This window comes from Elaeis guineensis, chromosome 2, assembly GCF_000442705.2.
Source record: "Elaeis guineensis isolate ETL-2024a chromosome 2, EG11, whole genome shotgun sequence".
Classification (NCBI taxonomy): domain Eukaryota; kingdom Viridiplantae; phylum Streptophyta; class Magnoliopsida; order Arecales; family Arecaceae; genus Elaeis; species Elaeis guineensis.
This window is the reverse complement of record NC_025994.2, coordinates 73,558,347-73,575,873: the sequence shown is the minus strand read 5'-3', so window position 1 is coordinate 73,575,873 and position 17,527 is coordinate 73,558,347. Positions and strand designations below refer to the sequence as shown.

The window sequence follows — 17,527 nt, the reverse complement described above, 5'->3', positions numbered from 1 at the left end:
TTTTTTTTTATAATCTTAAATAACTGTCTAAGTATTAGAGAATTACTTTCCCACTAGGATGTATAAAGTAAGGATGTACCATACGTGATAACATTTCTAGGAGTTAAACTTATGCGACATACCTAACAAGACGGTCGAACAAGTATTAGACATGTGGCAGTGATGTAATTTCGTTGACTTCATTTTATAAAGCTGACAATTTTCATCTTACTTCCTTGCTCTTACTTGGTCCTTAGCAGTTCTTTTTGTGTGGGGTTATATAGTCTGGTTGAGGTCTAGAAACTAGAACCTTGAACTAGGTTAAAATTTGGACCTTGAATTGACGGCCTAGTGGTGGTATCAAATTGAGTTAGATGGGTCTGAGGACTACTTTTTGCAGCTAACTTATGGAGGTGCCTGTGTGCGTATGCATTCATGTGTGAGCATTGGATGTGTTCATGCATGCACGTGGGTGAATTTGTGCAGGTGTATGTTTGTGTCTTAGACAATTTACTGTGGAAGCCTGCTTGCATTATCTCATCTTTTGCAAGTTTCGTCATTCCAACTGGTTCATTTGATTCCAGCACAAAGTGATGAATATAATGCTATTAAGTTGCCAAAAATGCACTAGATTACATCAAATGTAATGCTTTCTATCTCACTTTGGAGTTGACATTGGAGAAGTTATGCCATAAAATTTGGATGTGAACTTCTGATAGTTTGAATTGTACCACACAACCAATGGCATAACTGTAATGATGTTTTAAATTTTCTAGTTTAAGAGCTGAGACAAGTAACTACCTTTCTGCTTTTCCATGTTTATATTTATGTGTTTTTTCTATCATTAACTGTTCTTTTCTTTTATAACAGAATTAGATCATGATATTGATCTCAAGTAATATGTAATTTACTGCTACTGCACTAGAATGTTGATGCCTTATAGAGCTGGGTGTATGTTTGCATTTTTAAAACATTATTACTTACTAGCTGTGGTGTTCTTATACGTTGTTCCTGCTTTTTTGTTGTAGATGGTAACCTGGACTGTCACTGCTTTGCTAATAATAATCAATGGCTACCTCTTGCTGGAATTCTTCTCTTCTGAAATAGATGGCCCATTGCTTGGTTCTATTGTGTGCATTGCCATAGTTGTATATGCAACATTTATAGTTTATCTCATTTTGCATGGTGGTGAATTATCCACTCGGCTGGCATCAGCAATCCGCAAGAGCTTCTCATGAGGATTGAACTCAAAAGAGAATTGATTTTGCTCTACCATGTCTGGAAGACACAGAAAATAAGTTTGCAATCCCATATCTGAGAGATTGGAGAAATGTTATACAGTGAAGCTGCGGGAGTTCCAAGAGCTATATTGTGCGATTGGTTTTCTATTGCAGATCAGTCAGCTAATCAGCCACATCATCATCGAGTGTTTATAATAGGTTTACTGTACTCTGCCACTGTGCTGAAGAGGCCAGTGGTGTGGTCACAGATGGTATGTCAATTTCACTCGATCAGTTATTCTGGTTATTTGCAGAAGCCTTTTAGGAATAGTAATCTCTAGCAAATTTTCTCATTACGAAACAGGAGATGACAAGTAATTCCGTTACAGGTGAATTCGTTGTTATGTTGAAAAATTTGTACATGCATTGGAAGCAGAAACAGTTTCAGTAATAGAAATAAGCAGACTGAATCTTGTAACTGAGCCATGGTTTTGTCAAAACCTCAAAAGCAGATTGATGGATAACTCACACTCAAATGCATCTTCTTTTATCCTCTCGTTTTTCCCCACTGCTGGCGTCTGATGACTTCTTACAAGTCTAGTCCAAGATTTCCAGAGATTCCTTAGTTGTATGAATTAAGCAGGGCTTGCTTGTGACAGTAGTGTCTATTACTTAATATGTTGCAGGCTTGAGTGATCCCATTAGCGTATCATGGAGAAGGATTGCACTAGGAGATGAAATATGACCCTGTTCACTGTTTGACAGGTATCAGGTGGCTTATCCAAGCGTGGAGCTTGTTTCTCTGGTCGCCGGATCATTGAAGTGAATACCAAGAAACATATAAAAACACATCTGTAGGCAACTTGGGGCAGGCAAAGTTTCAATTGCAACTCATGAGAGAAGCAGCAGCAGACAGACTAAATCAGGGAGGTTTTCTTTTATTAATCCACTGAATTGTGTAATGTGGTAGCATCAGTCTAATGTTAGAAATTTGGCTGGCATATGTCTCTCTTATATAAAATAGACCTACTGAAATTACTGAATAGAAGGGAGAATATCTGGAGCCCGGGTCATCATTTAACTGAATACAAATACATGTGCTAAAAAAAAAAAACAGAGAGAGAGAATGGCTTAGTTTCTGATTTAGTATGCAGTCATGATGCACTAGAATTTAAATCTTCTTTTCTTTTTTTATATTCATACCACCAAAACCCCAATCAATCATTATAATTGTTCCAGTGGTCATTATTTATCACAAGAAGAGTTTTAATATTAAAGTAATCATTGAAATACTATAATTATAATGGGAAATGATGAGCAATAATATAAAAAGGAAAAGGGATAAATTATGGTTTTGGTCTTCGAACTAAGTTTGGTTTTATTAAAAGATCTTTAAATTTAAAAAAATTAAAGTTTAGTTTCTAAACTATTTAAACTATTTTAATATTATCTTTAGGCATAATTTTGATAGTTCTCTTATTGAAAGTATGAGGTGGCAACTATCAGTGTTTATGTGAAATAAATTTTGCTCGTGTAGCTTAAATCAGCACCAGCATAGTTTAAAATATTTTGAAAAATATTATTGATGTGGTTAAAATTTTTAGTTCTTTTTTCTTTTTCAAATCTCTCATCTCTCATCTATTTTTTTTTTATTCTTTAAAATTTCAATAAAAAAAAAAAGAAAGGAAAGCTCTCTTCTTCTTATGACCCTTGCTTCCTTTTTATCATAATATTTTTTTTATCTCTCACTACGAGTAATTCTTTGTGCATTGTATGTGATGCAGTAAAATTAATGTAGAGTATATCGTCCAATCACGTTGGACTACGTAGCGTCATTAATAATATGATAGATATTTAATATCATTCAATTTTTTTCATTAGATTTTTGTTGATGAAAATGTCATTTTTCTTCGTAGAACAAAAAAAGAATGGTATTATTATTTTTTGATACTTTATATGACTTCTTGTGAATACACATGACATCTTAAATAATATATATGATTTTTTTACGTCTTTATATGATATCATGTTGGTTATTATAATTTTCTGATGCTTTATATGATTTTTTGTGAATATATATGATATTTTGAATAATATATATGATTTCATGTGTTTTTATATGACATCTTGAATAATATATATGACTTTTTGATGCCTTATATGACTTTCTATAAATATATATGACATCTTGAATAATATATATAACTTCTTATGAATATATATGACATCCTGAACAATACAATATATATGATTTTTTATTTTTTTATATGATATCTTAAAAAATATATATAGATTCTTAATGCCTTATATGACTTTCTGTGAATATATATGATATCTTGAACAATATTTATGACTTCTTGTGAATATATATGACGTCTTGAATATTATATACGACTTCTTGTGTCTTTATATGACATTCGAAATAATATATATGGCTTTCTTATGCGTTATATGACTTTCTATGAATATATATGATATCCTAAATAATATATATGACTTCATCTTAAATAATATATATGGCAATCTGATGTCTTATATGATTTTTTATCAATATATAGATATTTTGAATAATATATATGATTTTTTATGAATATATATGACATCCTCAGCAATATATATGATTTCATGTATCTTTATATGATATTCTATTGGTTATTATGACTTCTTGATGTCTTGTATGATTTTCTGTTGGTTATAATAACCAACAGGATATAATATAAAGACATAAAAAGTTATATATATTATTCAGAATATCATATATATTCATAGAAAGTCAAATAAGGCATTAGAAAGCTATATATATATTATTCGGGATGTTATATAAAGATACAAAAAGTCGTATATAATGTTCAGGATGTTATACATTTTTATAGGAAGTCATATATATTATTAAGGATATCATGTATATTCATAAAAAGTCATATAAGGTATCAAGAAGCCGTATATATTATTCAGGATGTCATATAAAGACACAGAAAGTCATATATAATGTTCAGAATGTCATATATATTCACAAGAAGTCTTATATATTATTTAGAATGTCATATATATTCACAAAAAATCATATAAAATATCAAGAAGTCATATATATTGTTCAAGATGTCATATAAAGATACAAAAAATTAAATATATTGTTTAAAATATTATATATATTCACAGAAAGTCATACAAGGTATCAAAAAGTCATAATACTGTTCTTTCTTTGTTTTACTGAGGAAAATGATATTTTCATCAGTAAATCTGATGAAAAAAGTTGAACGGCATTAAATATTTATTCTATTATTAATGACGCTATGTGGTCCAATATGATTAGATGGTGCGTTCTATATCAATTTTACTACATTGTATGTGGTGCACAAAAAATTATTCTTCTCACCACTCCATCTCATTGAATTCTTCCTTCCCACCCCCTCCTTAGATCTCTCATCTTTATTTTTCTCATCCCCATAAACCCAATGGAAAAAAAAAGAAAAAGAAAAGCATCTTTCCCTCCATAGCCCTATCCTCTTCTTTTGCTCGATTCTTCTCCTCCACTCATCTCTTGTCACCTCCTCCTAATGCCCTCCGTCGAGCTAGTATCTGTTTCATCATCTTCTTCTCCTATTGCAATCCTCATATTCTCAAATAATGATTCTTCTAAGCAAGAAGGAAGAAAGAAGAGAGACTAGAAAGTAACTAAAGAAGAAGAAAAAATGATTCTTCTAAGCAAGAAGGAAGAAAGAAGAGAGACTAGAAAATAATCAAAGAAGAAGAAAAATAATAGGATTGGAAAGAAGAAATAATCATTGTTTTTGCTACATCAATAATTTTTTAAAATTTTAATGTCACATAAGTACTACATAAATATGGTGGCTGTTATATCACACTTTTGATAAGAGAAAATCATCGGATTCGCATCTAATGATAATATTAAAATATAAAAAAATAATATATTTTATTAGATATAATAATACTTTCTGCCATCTAATTATTTTTCAAACAGAAAATATGAGGGGAATAATGACTGTTATTTATATTATAACAGTCCATTATAACAGAAAGTAATAGCTATTATATTTTTAATATTGTTTATTTTAATAATATGACTGGGTCTGCGGTGGGCGGTTCTATCCCATCCGGAGATTTTTTGGAGCTGCCATCAACCCATCCAAGATCCATACAAATTTGTGTCGCTACGCATCTCAATGGAGAAGGATGAGTGGGCTCCATCCCTTGTTGGAATTAGCCATGCGGAACTACTTCACATGATTGCAGGGTAGCAGTTTTTTTCTTAAATATTATATTTTTAAAAAAAATTAATTTCAAATCTATCTCTCATCCCAACTTATTTTTTAAAATATAGTATTTGAATTGACTGAACAGCCACGTAGCGAAATCGGACGTTGAATATACATTGCATGACTTTGAAATCACAAATTCAACATGCAATTTCAAATCCACGTGGCTTGCTACAGTTAAAATTTAAAATTTAAATTTAAAATTGAAAATATTGATAAATTAATAATCATTGTTCTATATCATCGGCCATCATCATATACTTAGATCTATTTATCTAAAAAATTTTATTTAACCATTAAAACGCATCTGATTTAAAATTTTCAATTTTTTTTCATAAATTTTTCAAACTTTCTTATCTGTGTCGGCATGCATGCCAACCTTTTTCATCATATCCTTTAATTTTGAATCTCAAAATCGTGTATTAAAATTACCTACTAGATGACGCAAGCAATATACATGGATGCATATGGTGGTTGCCAACCAAAAAACTGGTTATCTACTGTAGACAAAATATCAGCATGTCGATCTGAGATCAAACATATATTTTAATATGTAGTAACAAAAGTTTTCATGCAAGCTAAGAACCAATCCCAGATATCTGTAAACTCCTTATCTACTATGGCAAATGCAAGTGAATTTGATTATTTTCATCCACAGCGGTTGTAATCATCATTTTCTCTCGGTACTTTCGATATAAGAATATAGCATCGATACTAATCATTGGTTGACAATATTTGAATCCTTCAATGAAAAGTGCAAATGCCTAAAAATTACGATCGAATACAGCGCATGCTGGATGACCTGTAGGAGTGCTGATGAATTTAATCCAAGAGCTGATATTGAATTCCTTTACAGCATACAACTACTTCGGCAGTAATTCATATGACGAATCCCAATCATCAAATACCGTGGCCATTGCTTTTTGCTTGACCTCCTAGAACTTTTTATAACCAGATATACAGTTGAATCTATTCTTTAATATTACACCGATGCCAACAATAGAAATTATAGGTACTTCTTTTATCAAATCTCATATTTCATTAGCAATAAAATTAGAGTTTAGCCCACAATGATCCTGAGAAAGCATAGTACATAAACATATATACGGACTAGCATATCATGTGATTTCAAAATTATCATGCTGCTTAATTGCTTGAAGCATTCATTGACATTCCGACTCTCTATTTTTATATTTAACAATTCACAATTTTGACTCTGACTTAATAACTTTGAATTCACGATGCGTATCAATTGAATATTGTTTTACCGTAGTTTATAGTTCTACCTTATCTCCAAAATGGAGCCCTTTACATAACTCTTCACTTTTTTCTCACGTATTACACTGTGCTTGCAATGCAGAATACATTAATACATTAATACATTAGCGGCTGCCTAATCAAAATGACTAAATATTTCGGAAGGAGCTTCCAACACATAAAAATTTGGGACTCCTGTGTCATTTAAATTTCCTACATCACATGAGCTTCCAATATCATATGGGCTTTCCACATCATATGATATACCCGCTTGCTAAGCAATCTCCTCCACATCACCTTTGCTTGGCACATCATCTTCCTAAAAAAGCCTATTATCTGCATGAACCGTATCAATGGCAATTGTATATAGTGATGCTTGTCTGATGATATTTTGTGTCACATCACCGTCTACTATACCAAACTGCTCCTCCATATGTCTTGAACCGATATTCATTGGGACATTATTTACAATGTATGGACTAGAGCAAACAATCTATTCTCCGAACTTGCATTGTCATTCCTAAATCCCGATCATCTACTTCAAAATTATCCCGATCACAAATATCTCCGGTGTCTTCTATAGGTTACATATTTAGGTATAACTCTATATCGGATAAATATGGATGGAAGCTTACTATTAAAAAGATTATCTCCATATCATTATCATCGATAATAAGAACATCTTCATACTTGATTACTGATGGTTGCACAACTTATGGATATTTATATATTATTATTATTATTTTATTTCATCTTCTATCGATATGAAAGACTTTGTAAAACTTATCCTCCAACTCTTCGTATTTCATTCCATATTTAATTTTAATGACCTTTTGTGGTTGCCTATTATACTTAATGCCATACGATCCATTAACTATCGAACCATTAATATAACATAAGGCTGTGACAGTTTCTGCCATATTTCACAATATATACAAAAAAAAAAGTAAATTTAGCTTTGCTATTATATATATATATATATATATATATATATATATATTACAAATAAACTTGTATATGCCCATTCTAGAGGGTTTACATGCATATATACATGCATACATACATTCACACTTGCATATGCAGATACATACGTACATACATATACTTAGATAAATAGAGTTGTACATATATGTACATACATGCAAACATACATGTATGCATATATGTATACGTATATCCATTCTTAATTTGCTAAAATTAAGAAAATTACTTTCTTCAATATGCTAAAATAATAACCTAACTTCTAACAAAATATGATATATCCAACAATAATTTAAACAATCGACTAACATATTTTAATTATGAGCATTGCATGGATTATTGTAGTGTTGACCACTAAAAAAAAAGTTTTGACTAAAAACGACATAAATAGTGTATTCAACTTAACTAAGTCTTAATCCCTAAACTAGTTTGGGCGGGCTAAAATGACATCATTAGCAATCGAAGAGCTAAAATGGAAACATAATACTAGATTTTTTTTTTTTTAATGCGAACTCCTGCATGAATATTAATCCAACTACATGTATTTTCACACACCAGCATAATGAAACATATACTTAAAATAGTTGCCATATCAGATGCTTTTCAATGCCCTGGTGTTTGACATCTATGTCAGGCATCTAGGTAACATTATCAAGGACTCATACTTCACATGGTAAGCTATGTTTTTTCAAATATAATTGGAGATATCAGGACACATAAAACATATATATAGACTATCCATCTAACTTGATAATATCCGAGTGCTAAAAAGATAATTTGATTTTAAGCTACACTACAATTTAAATCAATAAGTAACAAGCAATTTTAAAAAAATTATTTTCATACATCAAGTATTAAAGCATAATTTAAAAATAATTAAATTACTTGCAGTTAATACATCAAAAGAAAGGAACAAGGGGGGTTGGTCGGAGGTGGGAAGCCATTGCTCAAAGGGGATGGGGGGGTGGGAGTGTTAGATGTGTGCCCTAGATGTCAGATCGACTGACACATTCATGTACATATCTAAGGGCAAAATTATAATTTTGACTATAAATGAATAAAATGGTTATTCTTCTATCACATTGTGTACATTGTGTCTGTGATACATCCTTTGAGTTAGTGGGAATGTTAATTTATATTTTCAAGAGTTAAAAATTTAAGACATAAATTTACATAACTAACTCATAAACTGCTCCTGACCATAGGATCATCACGAGGATGGTGATCGATCCGGAAGGTTGGTGTACAATCGCTTCCTTAGGGTAGATGAGTCTTGAGTCTACGGTGTGGAGATACTGGAGTGAGAGTATAGGTATTCGTTGAGAACGAGAGTACTGAGCGTGACCACCTCAAGCAGTCATAAGAAAATCTACCTTCTCGTTGATGACTAGCTCGATGCTGCAGTTGTGTGTCTAGTTCTTTGACCTGAGGTGCATCGTCGGTTCACCTTGAGTGTGTTATAGTTTGACTACACCATAACTCGGTCTCCTAGCCATTCAGAATCCTAAGGTGTATGTTGGCTGTAGCATATTCGTTGTAGAAATCAGATCGCATCAAGATGGGATCTATCAACCTCGGTAGATGAGAGGAGTAGTCCTATGGTGATCGAAAGATCGAGTCTTTAAGCCCATGGCCATGGCAGAGTGAAATAATGAAAAAGAGTTTTTCATTGGGATTTCACATCGGACTCAGATCGATCGATTGATTCATATGATTGATGTTGGATTTGACGAGTTCACCTTAACCCTAATTCAGTCGGGACTCATGATAGAGGAACTCAATCACACAGGTAGCTGCACCGAGAGGTTCGTCTTCAGTTCTGATGGGTTGCCAGCATATACTGCTAGGTGTCACTGGTGGATTTTGAGAGCAATTAGAATGATTTTGATGATCGATCATTCTAATTGTCTGAATCAGAAAAGTTCTGATCCATCGAAAGGAGTTTCGATGATGTCGATGATGAGATCACGACATGTCTCATTACCATACAGAATTAAACCTAACTGGGTCACACAAACAAGGGTTAGGGTCTGAATGTCATCAATTGGGCTAGCCCAATTGATTTGGATAAGATCCAATTAGGTTCAAGAAAATCGTGCTAGCACTCGATTGAGCCTAACTTTCTCCTCGTGTAATCTTTTCTGTCTCTACTGAGTCAAATATGATCTGGCTCATCCAGAGAACCTTGAGAAGGTTTCTCTCAGTTTAAATGAAGCTTGTCCAGCTCAAAAAAGGCTTGTCTTAATTCATGAGATGAATTTAAGACAACACCTGCTAATTTCTAGCACCTGCCAATTTCATTTTAGGACATTTGTCAAAAGTTGACATATGGGTCTTAAATTGAAGAGCACTTATTGGAGGATTTTTGTGGAGTGTCCACATGCCTAAACCTAATAAAATTAGATGCCATAATCAGATTATGGCATGAGCCCAATTGGATTTAAGTGGGCGCCCCAAATGGATAAGAACCAAAGAGTCCTGATAAACTTGGACTCTTTGGCGCCACTTTATTTGAGCCTATCCATTGTTGGTGCCAACATAGGAGAGAGTATGGGTATTCTTATCTAATGTGATTAGATAACATCACTCCACCAATTAAATTTTTTTCAAAATTTATTGGAATTTTTTGATTGATCGAATGATGTGGCACTGCGCAGCATACAGAGTCTATATAAACCCTACTGCACCTAGGGTTTCGGGGTAGAACTTATTTTGTGCAAAAAACCCATTGGCTGCCACCCCCTCCCCTCTTCTCCACATCCTCCCTGCTCTCCTTTCTCCCCTCTTCATGTCCAAGAAGTTGGACGTTCATCTGGCATAGGTGCAAGGCGTGGTGACGCCTGGAACAGAAGGTTGCAGGACTTCTTTGACAGGCTGCTGCTCCAACTTCAGGGACTTTTGAAGATCTTCCTAATCAGATTTAGATCTGATTTTTGGAGCATAGAATTACGAGGAGAAGACGTTCCAGATCCTATCTAAGTGGATACTGATAGAGGCCAGGCACTTGTGTGGCTACATCAGAACCTTAGGCAGTGCTGCGATCATCTACAGGGTAATTAGATTACCCTTGAGGTATGTCTATGTTTCTCATGCTTTTAGATTTAATTTTGAAATTAAAATATCAGATAATAAAATTAGATCTAATAGATATTAGATCTGAAATAGTATAGGATAAAATTTAAAATTTATTCCACCTCAGATTTGATGAAATCTGGAAGATCCTACACAGGAAAAAGGCATTTTTTCCTTCAAGTGGTATCAGAGCCAGGTTGTTGGCTCTATTTCAGATCTAATTTAGATCTGATTTTAATTTTAATTTATCTGATATTAAAGAATTTCAGATATCACATCAGATGTAATAAGATCTGAAATTAAAATATTTAAAATTAAATCTAAGATGATCTAACATGCATGAGATGCATGACTAGACTAGGATTAGTTGAATCCATGAATAGTCTTAAGTTTTATATTTTAATGAGATTAAAATATGAATTAAATCTAATTTATTCTCTATTTTTTTGATATTATAAGTATTATAATCAGATCAAAAAATAAAAAATAAAATTTTAATTTTTTCATAAAATTAATCTGTTACATACCTAGACTAGTTGTAGAACTGATCTAGTAACTTGTCTAGAATAGATTTAATTTTGAATAGTTCAATTTAAATCTTATTTTTCAGATATTATATGTGATGTATCAGATCTGAAAGCATATTAATTAGATTAATTTTTGATACATGAGATGTATGCAAAGCATGTATTAGTTAGATCTTAAATTGTATATGTGATATGTTAATTCAGATCTAACTAGTTTTGTAGTTAAATTTATATTTCTGGTTAAGGTGTTCCTCATGGCCGTCCAGTCATAAGAACGAAGTAGGGTTTAAAGGCCCTCTCCTCCCATTCAATGGGGCATTCATATGATGTGTAGGGGTGCCGTGCGTTCATCGTTAATCAGAAATCAAAACTTACTTTTTGTAAAATCCTAGATCCTGAAACCCTAGGATTTATTATACATGCTTTGTTTATGAACCCAAACTTAATTAATGTATTAAATTTATGAAATTAAATTAGGTCTAAAATTGAGAATTTCAGATCTAAGACATTTTCATAAAATTAGGTTTGGACTTGGATAGCTCAATTAGGTCTAGCAGTTGATCAAACCGAATCAAGAGTTGGTTAGGTGGGATCATGAAAGCTAATAATTGACCAGCCTAATAGGATTAAGTCTGGGTCAAGGTCGAATCACATTTAGATGTGACTCGATCAAGTTAAGACCTAATTTGGCTCAGAGGTTAGAGTCTGGATTGTAGGCTAACCCAATTAGTTCTGGTTCGATAATTTGATGTCTAAGGTAAGTTCGACAGATGCGATCGATTGATTTTTAATTGGAAGCTACTCGACTCGAATACGTTCTTGTCGAGTTAATGGCATATCCTTTCCATCGATCTCACTTACCTGGCCATATGTGTCGACTCAGTTCTGATTTGAGGTGGCAAACAATTCGAGCTAACCCATGCCACTAGGTTAGTCATAATTGTTATGACTATATCAAGTCAAGTTTAAAAAGACCTAAATCAAATCTTCCTAAGAAAATATTAATCTAGGTCTTCCACCATTGTGGATGTGCGGGCCCTTCCCGGGGTTGATTGTTCTCGACTGGTTACAGTGGCTCAGTTGCACCGGAAAGATGCAACCATATCCATTAGGTATTGGATGCTACGGATTAGAGGATGGGTTGGGCTCAATATTTCGGATACGGTGAGAGACCCAATCAGGAATCTAGTTCTTGCAAATGGTGGGTTTGGCTTAACTAATGATTGGAGCAATATCCCGGATACGGTGAGCTTCATGAATTAGAGACCAAGTTTTGGGTGCACCATGATTAGAGAATCATTGGACAAGAGTTGTCCACTCATCGGTTGACCCATCACCAATAACTGTTAGGTGAGGTGATGAGCCAGTCGGTAAGACCGCACCACCCACTAGAAATCACTAATCACAGAGATTTTCACATTTCTACCAAGGGAGTGTAGGGATCTGAGAAAATAGTGGGAGCCTAATTTGTTTAAAAATGAAAACCCTAAACAAATTGGTTGAGTCTGATTACAAAATCTAACTAGAAACTTTCGACTCTCTAAAGGAAACATGTCTGCCTCAAACCCCCTGACCAAAATTCTAGACACTCATAGACTGACTGGATCAATTTTAAGGACTGGTTGAGAACTACAGAATTATTCTGGGTTCTAAAATATTGACTCATGTCTTGGACCAGCACCCACCTGCCATGCCAGCACGTCCGACTGCTGAACAGAGAGCGTCTCTGAAAAAGTGGACGGACGATGATAATAAAGCCAGGTACTACATGTTGGGTGCAATGTCTGATGACTTGCAGCACCAACATGAAAATATTTTGACTACCCGCCAAATGTTGGCTCATCTACAAGAGTTGTTTGGTGAACAGAGTCGCGCGGCCAAGTATCAAATCTGTCAAAGACTTTTTAAGGCCAAGATGCGTGATAGGCAGTCAGTCCAAGATCATTGTTTGACAATGATCAAGGATCTTGAGGAGCTTGAGAAGCTCGGTATCATCTTAGACAAAGATTTTCAGATTGATGTGATCCTTCAGTCCTTGTCCGATGCATATGGTCAATTCATCATGAACTTTCATATGCATAAGATGCAATGTACCTTATCGAGTTAATGAATATGCTGGTTACGGCTGACTTTCAATGAAAGGTTCAAAAGGCTCAGTTCTTACTGTGGAGCGGACTTCTTCTAAGAGAAGTCTTTTGGAAAGAAAAAGAAGTCTGCGAAGAAGTAGAAGGTGGATGGGAAGAAGAGGAAGCGAAACTATCCTCAGTACCTGGCCACCCTGAAAAACAAGAAGGATGGTCCTTCTGGAGGTATGCTCATTATCGAATCTAACCTTACGATTTCTTCTGCATCCAGTTGGGTACTTGACTCTGGTTCTAGTGCTCATTTGTGTACTTCTATGCAGGATCTTGAGGAGAGTAGGAGGCTGAGGGATGGGGAGATGATCCTACGTGTCGGAAATGGAGCAAGAGTTGCTGTCGTGGCCGTGGGAACCTACCCTCTGTGATTACCGTTAGGATTTGATTTAGTTTTAAGAGACTGTTATTATGTGCCTACAGCAAGCAGAAATTTGATTTCTGTTTCATGTTTAGTACAAGAAGGCTATGTGATTAGCTTTCATAAGGACCATTGTAATATTTTTTATGAAAATAATAAAGTTGCAAATGGTTTTGTTATTAATGGTTCTATCAGTTACATGTTGATGTATCTGTTTTTAATATTGAACAAAATGTGAATGCCAAGGAATTAAAAGACTTAGAGATAGTCTAAATGATAAGTATCTATGGCACCTAAGGCTAGGTCATATAGCGGAAGACAGGGTTAACAAATTGAAGAAATCCGGATGACTGAGTCCGTTGACTTCCGAGTCATATCTAGTTTGTGAATCATGCCTTCAAGGCAAAATGACCAAGCTCCTTTTGTGGGACATGGGGAAAGGCCACAGACCTACTTGCCTAGTACATACGGATGTGTCGGTCCATTTGATGTGCCGGCTAGAGGCAACTTTGTCTACTTCATTACCTTTACCGATGATATGTCTAGGTACGGGTATGTGTTTCTAATGAAACACAAGTCTGAAGCCTTTGAAAGGTTCAAAGAATTCAGACATGAGGTAGAAAAACAAACAGGAAAGCCCATTAAGGTTCTTCGATCAGATCGAGGAGGTGAATACCTTAGTCGAAAATTCTTAGACTATCTTAAGGACAATGGCATAGTCTCACAATGGACTCCACCTGAAATACCTCAACTCAACGGGGTTTCAGAATGGAGAAATCAGACCCTATTAGATATGGTCCGTTCCATGATGAGCTTCATGGACCTCCCTGATTTTTTTTGGGGACATTGTCTCATGACAGCAATTTATGTATTGAATAGGGTTCCCTCTAAAACCGTTCCTACCACACTGTATGAGATATGGCATGGTAAGAAGCCAAGTCTGAATCATCTCAGAATTTGAGGTTGTCCGGCTCATGTCAAGAGATAGCAGACGGACAAGTTAGAGTTCAGATCTTTTAAAGCTCGATTCATAGGATATCCTAAAGAGTCATTAGGATACTATTTTTATATTCTGAAAGACCACAATGTGATTGTGAGTCGAAATGCTATTTTTCTTGAAAAACAGTTTATTCAAGATGGTGGCATCGGAAGAATAATTAAGCTCAAGGAGAATGTCTCCCAAGAGCAACGAGCTAAAGAACCTGAGGAACCCAATCAATTAGAACCAGTCCTAGCACAACCTCTTCCACCTCGTAGATCGACTAAGATTTTCCATCCTCCTGAAAGGTACTTAGGTACCATACAAGAGGATGTAGAGGAAATGTTCCTCACGGGAAATGAGGTTCATGGTGATGATCCCAAGACCTATGACGAGGCGATATCAGATATCGATTCTGAGAAATGGTTAGAGGCAATGAGATCATAAATTGACTCGATGCACTCAAATCAAGTCTGGACCTTATAGATCCACCTAAAGGTATTGTACCTATTGGGTGTAAATGGATCTTCAAGAGAAAGATAGGTGCAGATGGGAATGTAGAGACATTCAAGGCTAGGCTCGTAGCGAAAGGTTATAGTCAGCGTGAAGGCATTGACTATCAGGATACCTTCTCGTCCGTAGCCATGCTAAAATCCATCCGCACATTACTTGCTGTTGCAGCCTATTTCGATTATGAAATATGGCAGATGGACGTGAAAACGGCATTCTTAAATGACATCTTGAGGAAGATATCTATATGGAACAGCCGCTTGGATTCACATCCAGTGATGTTGATCACAAGATCTGCAAGCTGCAAAGGTCCATTTATGGACTTAAGCAAGCATCTCAGAGTTGGAATACTCATTTCAATGATGTGATCAAAATATTTGGTTTCATCAAGAACGAGGAGGAACCATGTGTGTTCAAAAAGGTCAGTGGGAGCACAGTTGTCTTCCTCATATTGTACGTGGATGACATACTCCTAATTGGGAATGATATTCTCATGTTGATCTCAGTCAAAATATGGTTGTCTAAGGAGTTCTCTATGAAAGATCTAGGAGAGGCATCCTTTATACTGGGTATTAAGGTCTATAGAGATAGACCAAATAGATGCTAGGACTTTCACAGAAGATGTACATAGAGGAGGTGCTAAAGTGGTTTAGTATGGAAAACTCCAAAAGAGGTTTATTGCCTTTTAAACATGGCATTCATCTCTCCAAGAAGATGTTCCCTAGCACACCTGAGGAGATTGAATGCATGAGCAAGATCTCTTATACTTCGGTAATAGGGAGCCTCATGTATGCCATGCTATGTACACGACCTGATATAGCCCATGCTGTGAGTGTCACAAGCAGATATCAGTCAAATCCAGGTGAAGAGTACTGGACTTCTGTGAAATGTATCTTTAAGTACTTGAGAAGGACTAAGGATATGTTTCTAGTCTTTGGGAATGGAGAACTCCAGATTCAGGATTTACAGACTTAGACTTTATGTCTGATATAGATGATCGAAAGTCAACATCTGGAAGTCTGTTCATTTATAATGATGGTGCAGTTAGCTGGAAGAATTCAAGCAAACGGTGATTGCAGATTCTACCATGGAGGCAGAGTACATTACTACATCAGAAGCTGCAAAGGAGGCATTCTGGTATAAGAAGTTTGCCGTAAAGCTTGAAGTGATGTCATCGGATGCCATACCTCTTTACTGCGATAATAATGGCACCATAGCCCTAGCTAAGGAGCCAAGGTCTCACCAGAAGTTCAAGCACATCGAGCGGCGATTCCATCTGATCCGTGATTACCTCAAAAAGGGTTATGTTGAGGTTAAGAGAGTCGACTCCACAGACAATGTGGCAGACCCGCTGACTAAGCCATTAGGCCAACAAAAGATCGAAGCCCACCTTGAGAAGATGGAACTTAGATATGTAGCCAATTGGTATTAGGTCAAGTGGGAGTTTGTTAGATGTGTGCCCTAGATGCCAGATCGGCTGACACATTCATGTACATATCTAAGGGCAAAATTATAATTTTGACTATAAATGAATAAAAGGGTTATTTTCTATCACATTGGGTACATTATGTCTGTGATACATCCTTTGAGTTAGTGGGAATGTTAATTTATATTTTTAAGAGTTAAAAATTTAAGGCATGAATTTACATAACTAACTCATAAACTGCTCCTGACCATAGGATCATCACGAGGATGGTGATCGATCCGAAAGGTTGGTGTACGATCGCTTCCTTAGGGTAGATGAGTCTTAAGTCTACGGTGTGGAGATACCGAAGCGAGAGTATAGGTATTCATTGAGAACAAGAGTACTGAGCGTGACCACCTCGAGCAGTCATAAGAAAATCTACCTTCTCGTCGATGACTAGCTCGATGCTGCAGTTGTGTGTCTAGTTCTTTGATCTAAGGTGCATCGTTGGTTCACCTTGAGTGTGTTATAGTTTGACTACACCATAACTCGATCTCCTAGCCATTCGAAACCTTGAGGTGTATGTTGGCTGTAGCATATTCATTGTAGGAACCAGATCGCATTAAGATGGGATCTATCAACCTCGGTAGATGAGAGGAGTAGTCCTATGGTGATCGAAAGATCGAGTCCTTAAGCCCATGGCCATGGCAGAGTGAAATAATGAAAAGAGTTTTTCATTGGGATTTTACATCGGACTCGGATCGATCGATTGATTTATATGACTGATGTTGGGTTTGACGAGTTCACCTTAACCCTAATTCAGT

At 35.2% G+C, this 17,527-nt stretch overlaps 1 pseudogene; it reads left to right on the top strand.

The window, feature by feature from the left end:
• Nucleotides 1-2,260, top strand: part of LOC140855271 (metal transporter Nramp4-like) — a 5,405-nt pseudogene extending 3,145 nt beyond the window's left edge.
• Nucleotides 2,261-17,527: the final 15,267 nt, after the last annotated feature.